The sequence below is a fragment of the Carcharodon carcharias genome, chromosome 19 (genome assembly GCF_017639515.1).
Source record: "Carcharodon carcharias isolate sCarCar2 chromosome 19, sCarCar2.pri, whole genome shotgun sequence".
In the NCBI taxonomy this organism is placed as follows: Eukaryota; Metazoa; Chordata; class Chondrichthyes; order Lamniformes; family Lamnidae; genus Carcharodon; species Carcharodon carcharias.
In genome coordinates this window covers 10213008-10239000 of record NC_054485.1, presented here as the reverse complement: position 1 = coordinate 10239000, position 25993 = coordinate 10213008, and positions in this window count along the sequence as shown.

The window sequence follows — 25993 nt, the reverse complement described above, 5'->3', positions numbered from 1 at the left end:
CTATGGGGGGGGGGTTTATGTGGTGTTTATTAATTGTGTTTTTCCTGAATGCGCACTACAATAAATGGGGGGGGTGGGTGGGTGGGGGCAGCTTAATTCATTAAAGTCACAGACGCAGTTGACTTGTTTTTATCAGGTTATCATTCACATATGGTGTGCTGTGAAAAGGTATAGGATGTTTAGCCCACAATATACAATGCAACTTCCATTATCTACCATTCTGCAGGATATCTCCCCTCCCTAAACTGGTGGAATAGGAAAATATTCGGTTAGTTAAGAGCCGTCAAATTCTTGTAATACATGAGTCCACAACAATAATCTGGGCAAGGGGCAAGGAACAAGGGCAAGTACAATACAAAGATCAAACTGGACTATGTTTCTTGGGCTGTGAAGTTGATTATGTGAGACAGGAGGAGATTAGTGTTTTCTGGCTGTGGAAAAAGGCAAAGTCACGTGCAAGGCTTTGTCCCACGACAATTCCAGCAAATAATCAGGAAGATGGATGACCGAAGCCCAGACAGCAAAGGGACAGTGGTATCTAAAGTTAATATTTAGAAAAAACAGAATGATATCCTCCTTGCAGAAACAATTGTAGAATATTGGAGAAAAGCTGTGAATAGACTTTGACCGATTTAGTTTGTGCCACAGCTCCCATCGAATGATCTTCAAGAAGTAATAGAGGGAGACGTGAGAGAAATTCATGGCCTGGGTCGAGTATTACTCCCCGAGTAAAAGAGATTGTGTGGAGGCAAACATCTTTCGATGTCAAAATGGGCAAACAGAAGTACTGGGAAATTAAAAGCGTGGAGCGAAGGTCTATCTGCCATGGGTGATTGGGTTTTGAATAGGGAAGTATTGACTTTAAAGCAATGGATGGAACAGGTATATTTGTCAGTGAAATAAAGATATCAAAAGAAATGTCAGCCACCAAGAAAAAAAAAGCCTAAACTTAAGCAATTTAAAGTTCTGTAGTGTTTGGATCATACTTCTGTCAGATACAACAACAATTTACATTTACGTGGCATGTTTAACATCCCAAGAAAACATCCGAAGGCTTTTCACAGGATCAGTTATCAAATAAAAGGAGATATTCGGACAGGTGACCTAAAGCTTGGAGAAAGAGAGAAGTTTTAAGGAAAGTCTTAAAGATAGGCGGAGAGAGAGAGGTATAGGGAGGGAATTCCAGAGCTTAGGGTCTAGGCAACTGAAGACCAATGGTGCAGTGATTGAAAATGAGGGATCTGCAAGAGGCCAGAATTGGAGGAGTGCAGGGATCTCGGTGAATTGTACGGCTGAAGGAGGTTACCGAGATGGAGAGGGCTGAGGCCATGGAGGGCATTGAAAAGAGGGATGAGAATTTTAAAACTGAGGTGTTGTTGGAAGGGGAGCCAATGTATGTTGGCGAGCACAGGATTATTTTCTCACTGAAGAAATTAGAGATGCAATTTTTAAGCATTTGCCTCGATAAATTGTTGGAAAAATATTCCTTCCCACCGAAGAGATAGCACAAAATGAATTGAAGAGTCCCGTTCTAATACAGGCACAGCTTGAGCCCAGCATCTGTTTAGCATTGAGTTGTACTGTTGCTCTGTTGCCAGGAAATCAGAGATCTGCTCACGTGTACTTACACAGCTCTGCTCATCGGTGTTTGAAAGCTGATTAAATTTTAATGCCATTGAAATCAACGGCCTGCTAACACTATAACTCTGTTTCGAGCCCCTGGGAATCCTTCTTGAAGGGGTGTCACAGTTCAATTTTGGTGATTTCACGTCCCAGTTATTCCACATATTCTGTGTTGTTGAAAGAAAAAACCTGATACATGTCTGGCTGGGCCAGTGTAACAGGAAGTTTGTATTTATCTTTTCAGAATTCTGGATAATTTCCACAAAGCCTAGAAGTTTTGTCCAAACCTGTAAAAGTGCATTGCCTTCTGCACGTTTTCCTGTCCCACCAGTGTTCAGCTTATGTTTGATCTTTGCTTGCATATCCTAAATTCAAATTTGACCACAGTTGTGTCTACATACATACATGCACACATACGCATACATGTACATACATGCACACACATGTAAACACACATAGGTATAGATAAATTCTGTTATGTACAGGGATGAGAGAGAGCTGAAACCCCAATGTTCTTTTCTTACTGAATGTAATCAGTTTGTTTTTTTTGAAAAGCAAGATTTGTGTGTTTCTCACCACTGAGTGTGTCGTCAATTTGAATACCCAGCAGCAAGATTTTGTGAGCTTAAATAAAGAGGATTATTTATTCATGCATTCACCCCGGAAGTCTAACACTATGCCTGGGACAAAACCTCACGCCCCCCCCAACAATGAAGATCTCGGCCTTGTAAGCACTTTCTCCTGAGGCTGAGCCAGGAATTTTCCCAACTCCTGCAGCCTACCTCAAGGATGAAAATCCAGGCCCAGGACCCTGGAAGTCCATTGATTTTGAGGTTTTGGATGAGTCCACAAACAACAGAATGTGTGAACTTCACAGATGGTTTTTGCCTTGGGTCTGTCCATGCAAGGGGATCATTCAATGTGGAACTTTCTGGAGACTGGAGATTGTCTGTGTAGTAATTGCATAAGTCACCTGATCCTTTGGCAGGCATCTTAGCCACCTTTTAATATCAATTTGTTAGAAAGAAAAATATGGTTCCAGGAAGTTCTCTATGAACACAGTCTGTTTAAAGTTATGAACAGGACAGGACATGACAATATGTTTCTTTATTTGTCCAGTTACCACCCACTTTATTTTGTTTCATAATTCCTTCTGTCATTTAATCTCTTCTAGCCCTCCACAGAATCACATAACTTTAACAGCACAGAAGGAGGCCATTCAGTCCATCGTGTCTGCACCGGCTCTCCAAATGGGCATTATAATCTAGTGCCATTGCCCTGCCATTTCCCCATACCCTTGCACATAGTTTCTATTTGAAAACTCATCCAATGCCCTCTTGAATGCCTCGATTGAACCTGCCTCCACCACTCTCTGGGCAGTGCAGTCCAGACCTGAACCGCTCGTTGTGTGAAAAGTTTTTTCTCATGTCACATTTGCTTCTTTTGCAGATCACTTTAAATCTGTGTGCTCTCGTTCTTGATCCTTTAATGAGTGGGAACAGCTTCTCCCTGTCTACTCTGTCCAGCCCCCTCATGATTTTCAACTTCTCTATCAAATCTCTTCTTAGCCTTCTTCTCTCCGAGGAGAACAGTCCCAACCTCTTCAATTTATCTTCGTAACTGAACCATCCCTGGAACCATTCTTATAAAGCTCTTCTGCACTCTCTCCAATGTGTTCACATCCTTCCTATAGTGTGGTGCCCAGAACTGTTTACAATACTCCAGCTGAGGTCTAACGAGCATCTTATATAAAATCAGCATAAACTCCTTGCTCTTGGACTCAATGCCCCTGTTAATAAAGGACACTATACGCTTTATTAACTGCTCTCTCCACATGTCCTGCCACCTTCAATGATCTACACACCTATACAGCCAGATCTTTCTGCTCCTGCACCCTCTTCAAAATTTCATCCCTTATTTTATATTGCCTCTCCATGTTCTTCCTACCAAAATGCATCAACTCACACTTCTCCGCATTGAACATCATCATCACCTATCTGCCCACTCCACCAACTTGTCTATATCCTCTTGAAGTTCCACACTGTCCTCCTTGCAGTTCACAACACTCCCAAGCTTCGTATCATCCGCAAACTTGGAAATTGCCCCCTGCACACCAAGATCTAGATCATTAATATATATCAGGAAAAGCAAGGGTCCCAATACCGACCCCTGGGGAACTCTGCTGCAAACCTTCATGCAGCCCGAAAAATATCCATTGACTATTACTCTCTGCTTCCTATTTTTCAGCCAATTTTGTATCCACGTTGCTACTGTTCCTTTTATTCCATGAGCAATAACTTTTCTCACAAGTCTGTTGTGTGGCACTGTGTCAAATGCCTTTTGAAAGTCCATGTACACCACATCAACAGCATTACTCTCAACAACCTTTTCTGTTACCTCTTCAAAAAAACTCCAGCAAGTTAGTTAAACACAATTTCCCCTTTAGAAATCCATGCTGGCTCTTCCTTATCAGCCCATATTTTTCCATGTGACTACTAATTCTAACCCGAATAATAGTTTCTAGAATCTTACCCACTGCTGAAGTTAAACTGATTGGTCTGTAATTGCTGGGCTTATCCTTACAACCTTTTTGAACAAGGGCGTAATGTTTGTAATTGTCCAGTCCTCTGGCACCTACCCCCCCTGAGTCCAGGGAAGATTGAAAAACTATGGCCAGGCCTTGCCTGTTATACTTTCCTTTTTACCCCAATGCACTTCCACTCCCCCCGCACCCCCTCCCCTTTCCCTAGCTTTAAACCTGCTTAAAAGTCATTACACCAATAACTTTTTTTCTTCTGGGACTGACCAGAAGTGTTAACTCATGTTACCTTCTCCACAGAGGCTTGATGCCTACTGAGTATTCTGAATATAGTGTTTCGAGTCATCCCTGGATCTGCAGTATAAAGTATGGCTAATATAAACAGAAAATGCTGGAAAAGCGAGAAACAGAGTTAACATTTCGAGTCCGTATGACCCTTCTTCAGAGCTCCTGACTTTCTTATAGCTCTGAAGAAGGGTCATACAGACTCGAAACATTGGCCAGAATTTTCTAGTCGGTGTGGGCCCTGCACGCTGATGCGTAAAATGACGTGCGGTGATATTGGGTGAGTGTCCTGATGTTACCGCGTGCCATTGTGATATTTTCGTGGGCGGACGCTCGATGATCTCCGATGTGCGCCTGCCATTTATTAACGGGCCACTTAAGGCCCTTGAGGCAGCAACTGGCATCGATTTTTTGGGGCCGGTGCGATTTTCAGGTCATCGCACAGGCACAATGGACAGGCAGGTAGGCCACATTTTTATAAACCTCATCCGCGGGCGGGATAAGATTAGGGTTGCGAGTGTTATTTGTCAGACATTTAATGCTTAAAGCTACTGATACTTGCCAGTGTGAGCAGGAATGCTTCAAAACTCTTTACAGCTGCTTGGACAGGAGGAACAGGCTTCAGGTCAGGACTCTGGAGTAAACATCATTTCTGGGGCCTTGCTGGTTTCATGAAGCCTCCCTCAGCCTGGGAATGGGAGTTATGCTCCCTGCTGGAGGCAACTCCTCTGAGGAGGAATGGGGGGGTGGGGACAGAAGGTGTAGGAGGCCAGGAGTCCACATTCAGCCTCCAGGAGAGCCACCTTTGGGAGGAGAGGCACAGGCACAAGGGGTGCAGGGCCAACATGAAGTCCAAGGCAGAAGGTGGCGCAGAAGATGCCACTTTTCCTGTTGCCAGGGTTTACAGGTGGTGAAGCAGCTACCTCAATATGTCTGAGGTGCAGTGCCAAAAGAGGCTCCGACTCTCAAGGGAAACAGTGACCTTCATCTGTCAGATGATAGGCCCTGAGATCAGCGCCAACTGTGTGGGTGGGCACTCCATGCCAGTGGTGTTGAAGGTCACGGCTGCCCTCAACTTCTATGCGTCTGGCTCTGTCTAGGGGTCGGTGGCTGATCTTTGTGGAGTCTCCCAATCAGCTGTCCACACTTGTGTCAAGCAGGTGACAGTTGCTCTGTTCAGACGGGCATTGACCTTCATCCACTACCACATGGATCAGGCAAGCCAGACACGGTGAGTCAGAGGCTTCGCGGCCATTGCTGGCTTCCCCCGCGTCCAGGGTGCTATAGACTGTGCACATGTGGTCATCAAGGCGCCAGCAGGTGAGCCCGGTGCCTTCGTCAACAGGAAGGGCTTTCACTCCATGAACGTGCAGATAGTGTGTGATCACAGGATGCTGATTCTACAAGATAAAAATAAAAAAACTGTGGATGCTGGAAATCCAAAACAAAAACAGAATTACCTGGAAAAACTCAGCAGTTCTGGCAGCATCGGCGGAGAAGAAAAGAGTTGACGTTTCGAGTCCTCATGACCCTTCGACAGAACTTGAGTTCGAGTCCAGGAAAGAGCTGAAATATAAGCTGGTTTAAGGTGTGTGTGTGGGGGGCGGAGAGATAGAGAGACAGAGAGGTGGAGGGGGGTGGGTGTGGTTGTAGGGACAAACAAGCAGTGATAGAAGCAGATCATCAAAAGATGTCAATGACAATAGTACAATAGAACACATAGGTGTTAAAGTTAAAGTTGGTGATATTATCTAAACGAATGTGCTAATTAAGAATGGATGGTAGGGCACTCAAGGTATAGCTCTAGTGGGGGTTTTTTTTATAATGGAAATAGGTGGGAAAAGGAATCTTTATAATTTATTGGAAAAAAAAAAGGAAGGGGGAAACAGAAAGGGGGTGGGGATGGGGGAGGGAGCTCACGACCTAAAGTTGTTGAATTCAATATGCAGTCCGGAAGGCTGTAAAGTCCCTAGTCGGAAGATGAGGTGTTGTTCCTCCAGTTTGCGTTGGGCTTCAATGGAACAATGCAGCAAGCCAAGGACAGACATGTGGGCAAGAGAGCAGGGTGGAGTGTTAAAATGGCAAGCGACAGGGAGGTTTGGGTCATTCTTGCGGACAGACCGCAGGTGTTCTGCAAAGCGGTCGCCCAGTTTACGTTTGGTCTCTCCAATGTAGAGGAGACCACATTGGGAGCAACGAATGCAGTAGACTAAGTTGGGGGAAATGCAAGTGAAATGCTGCTTCACTTGAAAGCAGTGTTTGGGTCCTTGGACGGTGAGGAGAGAGGAAGTGAAGGGGCAGGTGTTGCATCTTTTGCGTGGGCATGGGGTTGTGCCATAGGAGGGGGTTGAGGAGTAGGGGGTGATGGAGGAGTGGACCAGGGTGTCCCGGAGGGAGCGATCCCTACGGAATGCCGATAAGGGGGGTGAAGGGAAGATGTGTTTGGTGGTGGTATCATGCTGGAGTTGGCGGAAATGGCGGAGGATGATCCTTTGAATGCGGAGGCTGGTGGGGTGATAAGTGAGGACAAGGGGGACCCTATCATGTTTCTGGGAGGGAGGAGAAGGCGTGAGGGCGGATGCGCGGGAGATGGGCCGGACACGGTTGAGGGCCCTGTCAACGACCGTGGGTGGAAAACCTCGGTTAAGGAAGAAGGAGGACATGTCAGAGGAACTGTTTTTGAATGTAGCATCATCGGAACAGATGCGACGGAGGCGAAGGAACTGAGAGAATGGGATGGAGTCCTTACAGGAAGCGGGGTGTGAGGAGCTGTAGTCGAGATAGCTGTGGGAGTCGGTGGGTTTGTAATGGATATTGGTGGACAGTCTATCACCAGAAATTGAGACAGAGAGGTCAAGGAAGGGAAGGGAAGTGTCAGAGATGGACCACGTGAAAATGATTGAGGGGTGGAGATTGGAAGCAAAATTAATAAATTTTTCCAAGTCCTGACGAGAGCATGAAGCGGCACCGAAGTAATCATCGATGTACCGGAGAAAGAGTTGTGGAAGGGGGCCAGAGTAGGACTGCAACAAGGAATGTTCCACATACCCCATAAAGAGACAGGCATAGCTGGGGCCCATGCGAGTACCCATAGCCACACCTTTTATTTGGAGGAAGTGAGAGGAGTTGAAGGAGAAATTGTTCAGCGTGAGAACAAGTTCAGCCAGACGGAGGAGAGTAGTGGTGGATGGGGATTGTTCGGGCCTCTGTTCGAGAAAGAAGCTAAGGGCCCTCAGACCATCCTGGTGGGGGATGGAGGTGTAGAGGGATTGGAAGTCCATGGTGAAGAGGAAGCGGTAGGGGCCAGGGAACTGGAAATTGTTGATGTGATGTAAGGTGTCAGAGGAATCACGGATGTAGGTGGGAAGGGACTGGACAAGGGGAGAGAGAAGGGAGTCAAGATAACGAGAAATGAGTTCTGTGGGGCAGGAGCAAGCTGAGACGATCGGTCTACCGGGGCAGTTCTGTTTGTGGATTTTGGGTAGGAGATAGAAGCGGGCCATCCGAGGTTGGGCGACTATCAGGTTGGAAGCTGTGGGAGGGAGATCCCCAGAGGAGATGAGGTCAGTGACAGTCCTGGAAACAGTCCAGTCCCTTCCCACCTACATCCGTGATTCCTCTGTCAACTTACGTCACATCAACAATTTCCAGTTCCCTGGCCCCTACCGCTTCCTCTTCACCATGGACGTCCAATCCCTCTACACCTCCATCCCCCACCAGGATGGTCTGAGGGCCCTTAGCTTCTTTCTCGAACAGAGGCCCGAACAATCCCCATCCACCACTACTCTCCTCCGTCTGGCTGAACTTGTTCTCACGCTGAACAATTTCTCCTTCAACTCCTCTCACTTCCTCCAAATAAAAGGTGTGGCTATGGGTACTCGCATGGGCCCCAGCTATGCCTGTCTCTTTATGGGGTATGTGGAACATTCCTTGTTGCAGTCCTACTCTGGCCCCCTTCCACAACTCTTTCTCCGGTACATCGATGATTACTTCGGTGCCGCTTCATGCTCTCGTCAGGACTTGGAAAAATTTATTAATTTTGCTTCCAATCTCCACCCCTCCATCATTTTCACGTGGTCCATCTCTGACACTTCCCTTCCCTTCCTTGACCTCTCTGTCTCAATCTCTGGTGATAGACTGTCCACCAATATCCATTACAAACCCACCGACTCCCACAGCTATCTCGACTACAGCTCCTCACACCCCGCTTCCTGTAAGGACTCCATCCCATTCTCTCAGTTCCTTCGCCTCCGTCGCATCTGTTCCGATGATGCTACATTCAAAAACAGTTCCTCTGACATGTCCTCCTTCTTCCTTAACCGAGGTTTTCCACCCACGGTCGTTGACAGGGCCCTCAACCGTGTCCGGCCCATCTCCCGCGCATCCGCCCTCACGCCTTCTCCTCCCCCCCAGAAACATGATAGGGTCCCCCTTGTCCTCACTTATCACCCCACCAGACTCCGCATTCAAAGGATCATCCTCCGCCATTTCCGCCAACTCCAGCATGATACCACCACCAAACACATCTTCCCTTCACCCCCCTTATCGGCATTCCGTAGGGATCGCTCCCTCCGGGACACCCTGGTCCACTCCTCCATCACCCCCTACTCCTCAATCCCCTCCTATGGCACAACCCCATGCCCACGCAAAAGATGCAACACCTGCCCCTTCACTTCCTCTCTCCTCACCGTCCAAGGACCCAAACACTGCTTTCAAGTGAAGCAGCATTTCACTTGCATTTCCCCCAACTTAGTCTACTGCATTCGTTGCTCCCAGTGTGGTCTCCTCTACATTGGAGAGACCAAACGTAAACTGGGCGACCGCTTTGCAGAACACCTGCGGTCTGTCCGCAAGAATGACCCAAACCTCCCTGTCGCTTGCCATTTTAACACTCCACCCTGCTCTCTTGCCCACATGTCTGTCCTTGGCTTGCTGCATTGTTCCAGTGAAGCCCAACGCAAACTGGAGGAACAACACCTCATCTTCCGACTAGGGACTTTACAGCCTTCCGGACTGAATATTGAATTCAACAACTTTAGGTCGTGAGCTCCCTCCCCCATCCCCACCCCCTTTCTGTTTCCCCCTTCCTTTTTTTTTTCCAATAAATTATAAAGATTCCTTTTCCCACCTATTTCCATTATAAAAAAAACCCCCACTAGAGCTATACCTTGAGTGCCCTACCATCCATTCTTAATTAGCACATTCGTTTAGATAATATCACCAACTTTAACTTTAACACCTATGTGTTCTATTGTACTATTGTCGTTGACATCTTTTGATGATCTGCTTCTATCACTGCTTGTTTGTCCCTACAACCACACCCACCCCCCTCCACCTCTCTGTCTCTCTATCTCTCCGCCCCCCACACACACACCTTAAACCAGCTTATATTTCAGCTCTTTCCTGGACTCGAACTCAAGTTCTGTCGAAGGGTCATGAGGACTCGAAACGTCAACTCTTTTCTTCTCCGCCGATGCTGCCAGAACTGCTGGGTTTTTCCAGGTAATTCTGTTTTTGTTTTGTTGCTGGTTCTACAAGCCTGTGCAAGGTACCCAGGCAGCTCCCACAACACCTACATCCTCAGACACTCCCAGGTGCCGGGGCTCTTCAGTGCTCCAGCCCGGCTGGATGGATGGCTGCTGGGTGACAAGGGCTATCCCCTCAGAAGGTGGTTCATGATGCCTCTCCACCATCCAAGAACAGATGCTGAGCAGCGGTACAATAGGAGCCACAGCACCACAAGGGCTGTGGTGGAGAGAGCCATTGGTCTTCTCAAGCTGTGCTTCCGATGTCTGGACCGTTCAGAGGGCCCACTCCAGTACTCCCCACATCGTGTCTCTGTGATAGTGGTTGCATGCTGCGCTCTCCACAATCTGGAGTTGGAAAGGGGGGACGCAGTGGAGGATGAAGATGTAGACACAGTTGCTCCGGCTGCAGACGATGAGTCCAGTAGTGAGTCCAAGGTTGAGCACGTGCAGGAGAATGCTGAGGGGATAGAGGCTGACCTGGGCAACCTCCTGGGAGGCTGGGACACCCGGGCGGCTTTAATCCAACAAACCTTCAGCTAGCCTACCAAAGATGGACCACCAACACATGCCAGGGCTGCAGGCTCCACACTCGATGCCTGAGAGCAACATTTGCCTGGTCAGGAACATTAACAATGTGCCTTGTCAATAAAGCTCAATGACAAACAAGTCACTCATAACACCATGGGTTCCTGTCCACTTGCAGAAGTAAGGAAACACCCTGACCTTGTTCACATCAAAATTTAATGCATTAACAAAGTGAAGCAAAAAATAAACGGAATGCAAAGGTGTTACACATCACACCAACTTGTTATCAACTAATACCAGGGCAACAGAAAACCACCAATGTGAGGTCCGTGGTGTGCCTAAGGTGCCTAAGCTTACGTTTTCAGGTGCTACGTCCAGGTGCTCCCCCCTCGCTGGCATTGTTCACTCTGGTCACTCTGCTGTCCTGTTGGCCTCGATGACCTTGGCGGGCGTCCTCTGGGTCTGCGGAGCCTGTGATGGCCCCGGCTGGGACGGAGCGGCCAGTGCCGTGGCTGGCATCTCCCCAGTCATCGCAGCCTCATCAGATACAACAGTCACTGGCAGTGGGGCAGAGGAGCTGCCTCCGTCATCTGGAGGGCCCTGAGAGGAGCTCACAGAGAAGACAGGCAGTTGCTGTGCCAATGTGAGGTCGCTTCGGACCTCCCTGCTCACCATTGATGGCCGGGCACCTAGCTCGGATACTGGGTACCCAAGCCATTTCCCACGCTGGCACTAACCAGCTGAGGTCAATGCCGCTGTAAGGGCTTGCAGGTCCGAGCGCAACCTCAGGAGGCCCTGACTGTTCTCCTGGAGGAGCCTTTCCATGAGATTCGCTACTCTCTCCATGGAGGAAGCATGGCGTTCAGCCATGAGGCTCATGGCATTGGTGATTCTCCGCTTGGACTCCTCCAGCACAGGCATCATGCCAGATATAGCCTCATGTATCTCTGCTAGATCCTCCAGCATACCCTGCTGCACTTCCAGCATCTGCTCCCTCAGGAACAACTCCAGAAGCACAGCATCAGTCAATGACCGAGCATGTTCCTGGTCCCCAGCAGTCCTCCGGCTGCCGGCGCCCTGGCACTCTCTGTCTCCGCCCGCACCTCAAGCGAGTGTGAAGTGCCCTCACCACTGTGTCCCAGGACACTAGCCGACGATCTAATCCCCACCGAGGTGCTGGTATCTGCGCTGGCGCCTGCCTGGCAGAGGTGGTGTGGTGCTGGTGAGTCCATTCGTTCAGGGCCCTCAGGTGTCAGAGGTGGCCTCTCTGCCTCCTCCTCCTGGCCCTGCTCCGGTGATGCTGAAAGGAAGAACAAGGGCATTTGATTAGTTAAGGTGGAGACAATTTCATTGTGCTTACCTGCTCCCTGGATCAGTACGTGCTCATCCTTCCTTAATCAATAGTCAACCCATGTTGCAAACCTCAATCACTGAACATTCAGCAGGGCCCTTGCTGCTGGAACACACATGGTGACCTCAGTGCTCAGCGGACATACCTCCTCGAGGAACCCCAGCCTCACCGCCACTGGTGGACCTGGGCACATGGCGCCTCTCCAGATCCATCGTTTCCTGCTTGTACCTGGTGATTATGGCCAACTGGGCCTGGCCTCCATCACTCCGCATCCGCTTGGTGGCATTGTGTGTGGTCTTCTCCTGAAAAGGAGAGAGAAGAATTGATTAGTCCACCCTGTACCTGGATTCCCATCGCATCCCTTCCACCCCAACCAGAGCGGGACATTGCCAGGCTCCATTGAGTCGTCACCCTGCAGCTGCTGCACACTCACACCAAGAAGCCAGGGCTGACCACCACCGCCCCCCACCTTACTCACATGCTGCCTTCCTCACATTTGCCACCACATGGTCTAACCTTGCAAAAGGAGGCACAAGCATGTGGAACGCCAAGGGCAGCAGATGGATGGGTCCCTGCCACCTGGAATCTCCCCTCCCAGCATGTCAGCACCCTGACTTTGACATGTTTCTCAGCTCCAGCACTGCACCTAGTGCAGATCCTTGAGGTTGCCCCCAGAACAGTACTCTGGGTGTCAGTCTAACACATGCTGTGGGTGCAGGACCCACCTCAGCACCACGCTCTCAGGGTGAACCAGGCATGGGCACTATCTGCTGACCCACTCAGTGAGGGACACATGCCGTGAATGATTCAATGCTGTAACTACACTCAGAATTTGGGGGGGTGGGGGGTGGAATGGGTGGGGTGCTGCTGGAGGTAAAGCCTACCCTGCTGTGTTAAGTGACCTCTGCCAACATGGTGCTCACCCTTCCCGAGCGCAAGAGGTCGTTGAATCGCTTGCGGCACTGGACCCACGTGCGTCACACCACGTCCGGGGAGCTGGCCATATCTACCACCCCCTACCAGGCATGTTTGGTCAGGTGGGGGAGGTGAGGGGGGGGTGGGGGGGGGGGTGGTACCTCTGCCTCCCATCCCTCAGAACGAGGACCTCCTGTCGCGCTGTCACCTCCTCCAGGAGGGCAACTAGGCACTCGTCAGAAAACCGGGGGCGGTGGAGGGGTGCACACTGCCCCCATGCCCCACCCTCCTGCCTGGCCTGCTCTCCAGCAGCGCTCTGGGGAAGGCCTTCTGTTGGCCATGAGGAACAGCCTTTGCGAGGCCGCCTACGCGCTATGTGAATAGGCCGCCGGGTCGCCACTGGACCCGGCCGTCATTGAGCTCCGGCCGCCGCCGCCGCCCGCCCATTCCCACTATCCTCGGGAGCCGCGCTTCATTCTGGGCCGGTCTTAATCGTCCCGCCCACGTTACGTGGGGTCGCAGAGCCGATCACGGGCGGCCACCGGCTCCCTGCCCGCTCCTGAATCGCCTGCCTGACAGGGAGAAAATTCTCCCCATTAACTTTGTTCCTCTCTCCACAGGTGCTGTCAGGCCTGCTGAGATTTTCCCAGCACTTTCAGTTTTTATTTCAGATTTCCAGCATCCCAGTATTTTGCTTTTATACAAGTTGTGGCTAAGTCCCTGTGCATGACACGAAGCATCATTCTGAACAAAAAAAAAACTGTTTAGGAATTCACCAGTTGTTTCATATAGTTCACAATTATTTATCACTCAGTGCAAAGATCTAATCAATCTGGTTGCAGCTTCTGCAAAACGTGCAATACTGCTTTAATTAAAAAAAGTAATTGCATATTTATAAAATGCAAAGGGAAAGTGATGGAGTACAGTTTCAACTTTGTGGGCATATGACAGTCAGAATAAAGTGTTTTCATATTTTCATGTAAATTATATCTGTGCAAGTACTGCATCATAAACTTTACAGATCAAGTCACCTGAAGTTATGCATCGCTCTTCACAGTCATAAGGGAAATAATGTCCCAGTAGAAATGTTATATACTTCCAAAAAACTTAATGAAGTGTGGGGAAAGGGCTGGGGAATGGGGCCAAGTGGCTCAGGTTTCCAAAGAGTTGGCAAGGTTCAACAGGCCAAATGTTGTTTCTCTGTGCTGCAAGGTTCTCTAATCCAGATCTAATCTTCAGCCCAATCTTTTGCCTAACACATCTTTATGCTTATGGCTAAGTTTCGGTAGCAGTAACCATACACACATACATACAGGTGAGCATAAGGATTAGGAGCAGGAGTAGGCCTTTTGGCCCCTCAAGCCTGCTCCGCCATTAAATAAGATCATGGCCCATCTGATTGTGGCCTCAACTCCACATTCCGTCTATCCCCGATAACCTTTGACCCCCTTGTTAATCAAGAATCTATCTACCTCAACCTTAAAAAATATTCAATGACCCTTCCGCTATCGTTCTCCAGGGAAAAGAGTTGCAAAGATTCACAACCCTCAGAGTAAAAAATTCTTCTCATCTCTGTCTTAAATGGGAGACCCCTTATTTTTAAACTGTGTCCCCTAGTTCTTGTCTCTCCCACAAGGGGGAGCATCCTTTCAGCATCCACCCTGTCAAGCCCCCTCAGGATCTTATATGTTTCAATAAGGTCACCTCTCAATCTTCTAAACTCCAGTGGATACAGGCTCAGCCTGTCCACCCTTTCCTTATAAGATTACTCCCCCATCAATCAGGTGAACCTTCTCTGAACTGCTTCTTACACATTTATATCCTTTCTTAAATAAGGAGATCAAAATTGTACACAGTACAAGAGATATACTATATATATATATATATATATATATATATATATATAAAACCAAGACAAAGAAATTCATCTTTGGCAGTTAACACAATATTGGATGAAGCATAACAGGCAGCTCATGTGATGATGCCCATTTTGCACATTCCCTCCAAGATTAACTTCTACCCACAAGTCTCTTATAAAACAAAGAATGAATTTGCATTTGCCACATTTTACCACCTCCAGCTGAGGTCTAAGCAGTGCCTCATGATGAACTTATATAAGACACTGGTTAGATCTCAGCTGCAGTATTGTGTACAGTTCTGGGCACCACACTATAGGAAGGATGTGAACGCATTGGAGAGAGTGCAAAAGAGGTTTACGAGAATGGTTCCAGGGATGAGACACTTCAGTTATGAGGAAAGATTGGAGAAGTTGGGACTGTTTTCCTTGGAGAGGAGAAGGCTAAGAAGAGACGTGATAGAAGTTTTCAAAATCATGAGGGGTCTGGACAGAGTAGACAGGGAGAAACTGTTCCCGCTTGTAAACAGATCGAGAATCAGAGGGCACTGTTTTAAAATGTTTTGCAAAAGAAGCAAATGCAAGATGAGAAATAACTTTTTCACACGAGTATTTAGGGTTTGGAATGCACTGCTTGGAAGTGTGGTGGAGGCTGGTTCAACTGAGACATTCAAGAGGACATTGGATGAGTATCTAAATAGAAACAATGTGCAGGGTTAAGGGGAAAAGCCAGGAGATTGGCACAAAGTTAAAATGCTCAGACAGCCAGTGCAAACATGATGGGCTGATTGTCCTCCTTCTACACTGTAATAATTCTATGATTCTGTGACCCTCAGGGTGTCCCATAGAAATTTGCAATGAGATTACGTTTTAAGTGTAGCTACTATTTTGTAGGTAAATATCGTAATTGGTTTATTCAGAGCAAAATCCCACAAAATGGTAAATAAATGGATAATAATGTAATCTACTTTTTGCTGGTGCTGATTAATCAAGTAGTTTTGGCCAAAGGAATGAAGGAACTAGCCATCCTTTGAATAATTACATTTGACCTGCTACATGCACTGGAACAGGAAGATGGGCTCTTTGTTCAACATTTCACCCAGAAGACACCATCTCCGATAAGGTAGCACTCTTGCAAAACTGCAGTGAAATGTCAAACTAGATAATTATACACTTACATCCATAATGGGGCTTAAACCCATAACCTTCTGGCTCAGGTGTGATACTACTACTAATGAAGATGAATCTAGTATGACCCTGGATTGTATGACCCCGGTGGATCAAGTAAACCTGAATTCTGGAGCACCGTTTGATGGAGAATACATTGGATATCCACAATGTTCCCTGGTCACCTTAAGAGACAGGAAATCCCACCCTGCTAGACCGCTGAGAACAGGCTAAAAATAACTGCCCATCTTTATTTAAAGGCATCAGAATAACAAAAGCAGATTGACAAGATATAACACCTCTTCTCTTTGGGTATTATTTCCTCTTCTTTACAAAACTCCTTCCTGCTTGGTAAGGGGATCAAAGGTTACGGGGAGAAGGCGGGAGAATGGGGTTGAGAAACTTATCAGCCATGATTGAATGGCGGAGCAGACTCGATGGGCCGAATGGCCTAACTTCTGCTCCTATGTCTTATGGTGTAAAACTCCCTTCTGAGCTCCAACTGATTCAATTCTGCCACAGGCCATTCCATCCTTGCCAACATACTTTGAAAAGAAAACAAAAAGAAAGACTTGCATTTAAACAGCACTTTTCATGACCACTGATGTCTCAAAACACTTTACAGCCAATTAATTATTTTTGAAGTGTAGTCCCTGCTGTAATGTAGGAAACATAGCAGTCAATTTGCACACAGCAAGCTCCCACTAACTGCAATGTAATAATGACCAGGTAATCTGTTTTTGTGTGTTGATTGAGGGATAAATATTGGCCAGGACACTGGGGATAACTCCTTTGCTATTCTTCCAAATAGTGTGATGGGATCTTTTGCATCCACTCGAACAGGTAGATGGAGCCTCGGTTTAACGTCTCTTCCGAAAGACCACACCTCCAACTGTGCAGCACTCCCCCAGTATTGCACTGGAGTGTCAGCCCTGGAGTGGGGCTTGAACTTTGACTGCACATTCCTCAGTGCATTGATTTAAAAATCATTACCCTCAGATATGGCCTCAATCTCTTTACCTCTCAAAATTGTCTACATAAAAATTGGGTAAGTATTATTCTTTGTGCTCTTGTTTTCCAAATTTGCTGTAATCTGTGTCTCTGTTCTGATAATCTCTGTGATTACCTTTATCTGTAATGATGATTGATCTCTCAGATGGTGATTTGTCTTTTTGTCCCAGTGATTCATTTCTCTCCAATATTGATCTGTCTCTCTATTCTGCTGATCTGTCTCTCTGTGCCAGTTATGGGCCCAGAGCCCTAAATAACCAACTTCCACACATATATTCAGTGGCACAAATGAACCCAGATGAAACTGAATAAAACCACCCATAAAATGGGCAGTATATATTATTTAAAATATATCCTCAAGGTAATTTCAATCTTCTAATCCAATCTTGGCTTTTTACACATCAATAAAGGGCTCGGGCCTCATGTTATGTGATGACATCCCAAGAGCTTTGACAGTTCCCTGTAAAAGTAAATTAATTTGAAAGGGATTCAACATGCCTGCAGCGCGAGACCTCTCGAAGTCCCTGATAAGTGTCCTAGAAGCGGCAGTGAGTTTATCTATAGGACAGGATACAGGTAATACAATTAGTGGGGCTGTTCCCAGGAGATATTCTAATTGTTTAGTCCTCAAATAAGAAAAGTACACCAACAAAGGATAGAACTGCGCAGGACATTATTGTGAATGAATACTTTGAGATGCTAAACAAAAACAAGGTAAAACTGGAGTAATGAGTAACAGCAAAGGGTACCCATAATTTCATGTCATTAGACTGTGCATATAATGAGCATGCACCATTAGGCCTATTCAATTATCATTAAATGGTCATTATACACTCATTACGTTAAGCACAATTTGCATATATCAGCTTTTTAACATTAAAAATACAGCTGAAAAGGTGAATTTATGCTGTTTGTGACTATTGTGCTGTATAATTAGTTTATCTTGAAAGTGACAGCTATAATGCCAGCTGCCACTGTTAAACACTGATGTCACACACAGGGGAGCAAGGTTTTGGAGCGAGTGCCGTGATGATGGGTAATTGTGACTGAGCGATATCTACCTATAACTTCAGCAACTAACCAAAAACATATCTAACTGCTTAAAGAGGAACTGTTTTAAAAAAGTACAAGAAAATACACTGACCAAATATGGCTACCACCAGTCACCTGATGTCTAGAATTGTAAGTTGATCACTTTCTGGAAAGTTCCTATATGGATTGCACTGTAGGCCGGCCCTGACACGTTGCATGGAATTTCACACCTGGGTTGGGGGGGGGGATGGGGGGGGGGGTGGTGGGGGGGTGGTGGGGCTAGTGGTGAGGGGTGGGGGGGGTGTCAAAATCCACTTCAAAAAGGGACTCTTGAAAAGAAGGTATTAAAAACAACAAAGTGCTGGACTTTAATCAATGGTAACTCTGTCAAGACAATAGGAACTGCTAACTAGCCAGTTTCTCAACAGATATTCAAAACCCCCTGTGGAGGATGCAAAAACCTCATCTTCTGTTAGTTTCTACCATCTTGAAATGCGTCAGAATTTTCTGAGGCAAAGTTTCAAAAGTGTGATTACTTGTTCAACAAAAATGACTGTGAGGCATGTTAATCAAATTCCTTCTTGAAATATACAGACAGGAGATTTGAAAATTGGTTTTGCCAAGTCAGAAACAGAGAGAAAAATCAAAGTCACCTGGGAACACTGCTGAAGGGAGCAGCAAGGAAGCTCTCTCTCTATCTTTGAAGCTAAAATTGACCTCAGCAAGGTGAAGTTATCTGAACTTTAATTCAACTCCAGGATTTTAAGTGAAACCAGCTAACTTCAAAAAGTTGCAATGTTCAACAATCTATGTCTCAAGCACAAGCAAAGAATGTAATCATATATTATTTTAACCTTTATTTGGACTCTAACTTTTCTTACTTCTGATATCTGTGTGTGTGTTGTCACGTCTGGGTTTTTTTGGGTTTAACTCAAGAAAATCTGGTTTGATTGGCTCCTTATTAAAAAATAAATACATTTGGATTGGAAAAGGCAGTAACTGGGGAAAACATTTTTTTAAAAACACTTTGTTGCAACCAACTGAGGGGACTGAATAAAGAGGAGCGAGCTCACTCCTCCTCACCCTAACATTAGGCATTTCTAACCAACCTCGAGGGCAGTTTCAGAGCTAAAGGAGTTTGGTGATGAGGAAGTGAAAGGGGGTTGAGTAATGGGCCGTTGCTGCTCAGTGTTATATGACATTGATCGGGTTTGATCTGGTTACCCTGCTCCATTCCTGGCCTGAACTGTAGAGAGCCAGATGTTGTCAAGTAATGCCTAGGCCTTCTTCAATTAATGGGGAGTTGAAAGATGACTGGGCGGTTCATCTTGAGTGCAATTTGTGCTTCCAGGTTCTAAGATTATGCAAACCAGGGCTGTATTTCCCCAGAATTTAGAAGATTAAAGTGTGTTTTGATCAAATTTTTCAAGATTATTAAGGCTAATTGAAAGGATAAATAGAGAGAGATACATTTCCACCTAAAGGTTATAGCCAGGCCTTATAGGAGTGAAGTTAGGAAACACTTCTACACACAAAATGTGGTGGAAGTTTGGAATTCTCTTCCACAAATGGCAGTCGATGCTGATCTATTGTTAATTTTAATTCCAAGGTTGATGGATTTCTGTTAGCCAAAGGTAACAAGGGATGTGGGCAAAAGTGGGTAGATGGAGCCAGGTCACAGATCAGCCAAAGTCTCATTGAATTGCAGAACAGGCTCAAAAGTTTGGGTCTACTCCTGTTCCTACATTCTGATTCCTATGAGAATGTGGAACACAGTGCTCAGAAATCATAAGACACAAATTTAGTTCAGATATTTAAAACGGAGGAGGATAGGATATTAAGGAAAATGGAGACCAGATGTTGAACTAGGATTGAAAAGATAATGATGTCCCCAAAAAGACTCTTCATGTTCCCATATTCCTCTGAACCAGCCAGTGGGAACATAGGCAGTAGTTTAGAACAGGTTGCCTCCTTTTCAGTAAAAACACAGATAACATGAGAATATTTACCTTTGCTGTAAAATTCCCAATTTAAAAAAAGTCCTATTTTTCCTCTTTGGTTTGACATCTCGCAGTAAATTGTGTAAATGACTTTCATCCCATCATTGCCATTTCTGCAACACCTTACCTCATCATTTAAATTTATCCAAGTACTTCACAAGGTAAATGACTTGTTATGAGGGCAAATTGCATCATGCCATTGTATATTGCTGAAGCTTTTCATCAGGACAAGCCCAAGAATGGAAAGATTCATACACAGTGATCCGTTCGCTGCAAACAAAAGGAATATGTTCAAGCCTCGTGCCTCTTTTGAATTACCTGGGAGCTTGGGTGCCTATAGCCCCCCTTTGCTTTCCCCATGGCAATGCCTTGTCCAATCAGAGTCAACTTGCCAATCAATCAGCACCCTTTTCTCCTGAAGTATGAATTGTTGTGATTGTTTGAAATTTGGCATTCTTGTGTTTGTCCTAACAAGTGCAAGATGAAAGGTTTCAGCAACATGTCTTTCTTTTCAGCAATACTCATGCCATTTCACGTGTCTGTTACTTCAAACAATAAAAGGTTGGTCAAACCAATTCTCATGAAGATGTACTTTAACCCTAAAAGATATACAAATGGAAAGAATCAAAGGATATCAATATTCAATCATAACAAGGCTGCCATATGGAACATTGATACCATGATGACAGGACCAGCATGTACCAACAACAAATTGAAAGCATCTTGGAAGGAATTGTTCAGTGTCTCGTTGATTTCATTGATGTAGGTGAGATTCTCAGTTCTGACAAACCCACTTCTGTCATTTGATTTCTGGTTAGGTCTTGGTGAAGGTCTGCTTTAAGCCACTGTATTAAAAAAGAAATGAAATCATTCTTTTACTGTCCAAAATTGATACATAACTGCATTTTCTGTTTATAAATTTGGCACCACAGAGCCATTGCTTTGATTCACCTCTTTTGCTTCATGGAAGCTTTTATACAGAACTTATTTGATCCCAACCTTAAGAGAGAGGAGCTTTTATGGAACCCCACTCTCCTCTATTTGGATTTGTCTTTGGATCTCAGTTTCCTTAGGTGTGCCAAGCTTTCCTGTGTAATGCAGGGGCCTGATTATTTGTGAGTGTGGATGCACTGGAGCTGCCTCCACATTTCACCTACATAAGAGCATAAGAAATAGGAGCAGGAGTAGGCCTTTCGGTCCCTCAAGCCTGCCCCACCATTCAATAAGATCATGGCTGATTAGCCCCAGGACTCAACTCCTCTTTCATGCCAGCTCCTCATTGCCCTCAACTCCCCCTCTTTAAATACTTTCAGTGATCTAGCCTCCACAACTCTCTGGGTTAGAGAATTCCAGACATTCACTACCCTATGAGAGAAGAAATTCCTTCACATCTCAGTTTTAAATGTATCCTCTTATTCTGTAACTATGTCCCCTAGTTTGATATTCCCCCACTAGTGGAAACACCTTCTCAACATCTACGCTGTCAAGCCCCCTCAGAACCTTGTATGTTTCAACAAGATCGCCCCTCGTTCTTCTAAACTCCAATGAATAAAGGCCTAACCTATTTAGCTGTTCTTGATAAGTCAACTCCTTCATCCTAGGAATCAGTCTAGTGAATCTCCTTTGAACCACTTCCAATGCCAATATACCTTTTCTCAAATACAGGGACTAAAACTGTACACAGTACTGCAGGTGCGGCCTCACCAACACCCTGTACAGTTGTAACAAGACATGCCTATTTTTAAATTCCAACCCAATAGCAATACAGGCCAAAATTCCATTTGCCTTCTTAATTACTTGCTGCACCTGAATGCTAACTTTTTGAGTTTCAAGCACAAGGAACACCCAGACCCCTCAGTGTTGCACTTTTTTGGAGTCTCTCTCCATATAAATCATGGTCTGCCTTTTGATTCTTCCTACCAAAGTTCATGACCTCACACTTTACTACGTTAAACTTCATTGGCTAAGTTTTTGCCCACTCACTCAACCTATCTATATCCCCTTGAAGATTCCTTATGTCCTCATCACATCCTGCCTATTTTATAAGAGGCACTTGGCCCAAAGATAGCCTCGTACACTCACATTTTTGTGGCCCAGTAGTTCCTTGGAGATTGGATGGTTTGTGTTGTTGGCTCCAAACCTCTGACAACACTTGTCTTTCTTTGTCCTGGTCAATCTTGGTATTTGTCCTGTGGCATTTGGTCCTTCATCTTGTTATCTCAATAATAAATATCACTGGTATAGGAGTTTAGGAAAGGGAAAAGTCCAAACAGCAATTCTATTCTTGGCTACCTGCTACCATATAAAGGACTTTTGATTCAGTTCAGCTTATTGCTAGTTTCTATGTTTTGTGAAGTGGCTCCAAGCATTGTGCATATTTGCAGTGATGATATAAAGAAAGAACAGACTTGCATTTATATAATGCCTCTCACCAGTTTGGGATATCAGAAGGTGAATAGGTAAGGTGGTGGTGTAATGGTAATATCACTGGACTAGTAATCCAGAGACCCAGGCTAATGTTCACAGGCTCAAATCTCACATGCCAACTGGTGGAATTTAAATTTAATTGATAAACTGGGAATTAAAATCTAGTCTAATGGTGACCGTGAAGCCATTGTCATAAAAACCCATTTGGTTCTCTAATGTCCCTTAGGAAAGGAACTCCAGAGCTGCAGCAATGTAGTTGACTCTTACTGCCCTCTGAAATGGCACAGCAAGCCGCTCAGTTATATGAAACTGCCATGAAGTCTAAAAGGAATGAAACCAGATGGACCGGTCAGCATTGACCCAGGCCCCAGAAACGACAAGGGTATACCCAGCCCTACTGATCCTGCAAAGTCTTCCTTACTAACATCTGGGGATTGTGCCAAAATTGGGAGAGCTGTCTCACAGACTAGTCAAGCAACAGCCTGACATAGTCATCTTCACGGAATCATACGTTACAGACAATGTCCCAGACACCACCATTAGCATTCCTGGGCATGCCCTGTCCCACCGGCAGGATAGACCCACCAGAGATGGGTATACAGTCAGGAGGGAGTTGCCCTCGAGTCCTCAACATCAACTCTGGACCCCTGAGTTCTTGTGGCATCAGGTCAAACATGGGCAAGGAAACTTCCTGCTGGATATCACCCAGCCCCCTCCCCCACTGCCTCCCCATTTGATGAATCAGTGCTCCCCCATGTTGAACACCACTTCGAGGCAGCACTGGGGCTGGCAAGGGAAGAGAATGTACTCTGGGTGGGGGACTTCAATGTCCAAAGCCTTCTGACTCAAAGGGGAGAGTGCTACCCACTGAGCCAAGACTGACACCATCAACCTTTAGTTCAGCATTACTCAGAAGAAGATGGAAGAGAGCTGTAAAAAAATAACAAATTTACTCAAGCAGCTCTGGTATTGGAAACGTCCGTGGACAAAATGCAGATGGGCTTTAGGATATTAATATTACTTATCTATTTGTTACAATGCATAGAATTTTCCAAAATTAGGATGAGCTATTCAAGTCAAAGATTTCTGGCATTCACACAGTTTTCTTTTTTATTAAGACAAATGACCTTATTGATACAGGAAAAAAATCTTAGAATATGCTCAACCCTATAATCTAATCCCCTTTTCAGAACGCATAGCTAAAGCTATGATTGACTGCAGTTCTAGTAAGTACCTGGAGATACGCCGAGTCACATGTTTAGCTTTGCCACCAGCTAAATGGGATTCCTTCAGAAGTGTCTGCAACATCATATTTAAATTAAATGATTAAACATTTAAGACTTATTGATGTATAGATTACACAGATAAGCAGACTATTTAAAATTCCCTTTTATTGTTGACCAATTCTGCTTCAATTAACTTGATTTATAAAGAAGGATATATCCCAGAATTGCAAACAGTAAACAGATTGGCAGATGTTCGAGAAATACTGCTGCAGGAAAATGCTGCTGAAGAGGGAAAGTGAAAAGGATCATGCTCTTTCTCCTCTGGGAGCTAGATTTATATCCTGCACTCAGTCTTTGTTGACTGCAAGGACTTTTTGTCAAATGAGCTTAGGGAATCTCACCCTGGTTCCTAGTGAGCACAGCCCCAGAACACAAATATTTGGCAAGCTTATCCGAAGAGGCCCTAATGAAGTCTTGGGGTGTTCTACTACATTAAAGGTACTACATAAATGAAAGTTGTTGTTGTAGTAATGCACAACAGAAATACCGTGCTGATACAATAGAGAGTGCTCTTTCTGAAGTTAATAGTTAAGAAATAGCTCTGGTAAAAGAAAGACTTGCATACATATATATATATATTTATATAGCATCTTTCATGACTTCATTAGGACATCTCAAAACACTGTACAGCCAATGAAGTATTTTCAATGTATAGTTGTGTAACCTTTACATCAATAAATCTTAAATATTTAATCCAACTGTGGCTGCCACTCCTCGGGAGTTCTGGCCCATAGTTCCTAAATCATACTGGAATAATATAACATTATAACAGTGGTCTGAACATCTTGTGTTTAGTGGTATGCCTATACTGCTCAATGTCTATATATTGTTACGATCCTTGGCCAGAATCCAGGTCGTGGGAGCAGATCTGGTTAGGGACCAATAACGTTTTGATTAAAGTAGATAAAGTTTGAGATTCAACATGCTTACTAAGTGAATAAAGCCGCAAGATTTCACAGGTATGTGAACAAACAAAAATTAACTTTACTATGCAAGGCCAGAAAGATAAAACAATTTACAACATCTATCTTATACACTAACATTCAGGGTAAGTAAGAGGTACATGTGAATTAACAGGCAAACTGTGGTCGAACACACCATACCACACAATAAATGACAGATGTGACCAAAGTGGATTCCATGGATTTCCCAATAACCCACCCAGACGTTAGTCACACTGGAGTCAATCAATCTCACTGAAACTCTGGGTGGGATTTTCTGGCCCCACCCACTGCTGGGATCATCCATTCCCACCATATGGCTGGCATACCACACCACCACCACCCCCACCCCCCCACCACCCCCCCCACCATGGCGGGTCCCATCATGGTGGGGCCAGAAAATCCTGGCCCCCGTCTCCCTCACGAGGATTTCCAACCTTCACTTTTGAAGACTTTGCTTTGGAATTCTTTCATAGAGTTGCTCCAAATTGGATGGCTTCAACGACAGCCCACCTTGCGGGGTTTCACTCTTACCTTCCGAGATTATGTTCCCCTGGAATCCGAGTACATCCAAACATTAGCTTCAGCTCTTCAGCCACACCAAGCAGAACACCACTGCTCCAAAGGGGTACTGCTTCCCCAAAGGCTCACAGCACAGAGTCAACAACCTTCGTGGATCTTCCGGGCTTCTCTTGAGTCTACTTCACTTAAAGTCTGTTAACTGCAGCCCTCTTTCATGCTTTTGAACTTAACTTGCACCTATTCCTGTCTCTTACCTCTTGGACATTTCCCTGGCTGACTGAAAACTGCCTCTTCAAGAAGTGCTGTTCACTGACCCTTGACCTGATCTGGTGACCTATCAAAACACTTCAAGAGGGTACCACCCTTGTGTAACAAGCATTGGAACATCCTGTACTTTAAATGTTACAATCTCCACAGACTGCTAACTTAAATAGCACACAGAATGAATGGATTTTCATAACAATATATGAAACAGTATAGCCCAGGGGTATAACCAACAATATCCCATTGTGATCTGAATGGAATATTCATGTATTTTACAAGGGTGCTTCTTTACCCTTGTAATTTCTTGGCAAGGCAATGCCAAATACAAATTGTTAAGCTGCTTCATTTCACAGTGAGTGACGTATGGAGCAACAGCTTTTTATTTCATTCATTCATTCATGGGATGTGGGCATCGTTTGGCAAGGCCAACATTTATTGTCTATCCCTAATTGCCCTTGAGATGGCGATGGTGAGCTGCCTTCTAAATTAAGCTCATGTTAACTTAGGTCAAACATTAGCTCGGAATCCTGGTCCTGTTTCACCATTCAATTAGATAATGGCTGACCTGCATCTCCCCACACCACCCCATCTGAAATCCATATAACTTCCTGAGAGAGAGAAGACTACAAATCAGATTTAAAAACTCACATCAATTAGGAAAAACGTCTGGAAAATTCATCTCTGACCCATGTAATCGGTTTTACAGCCCACCCATTTTCTCG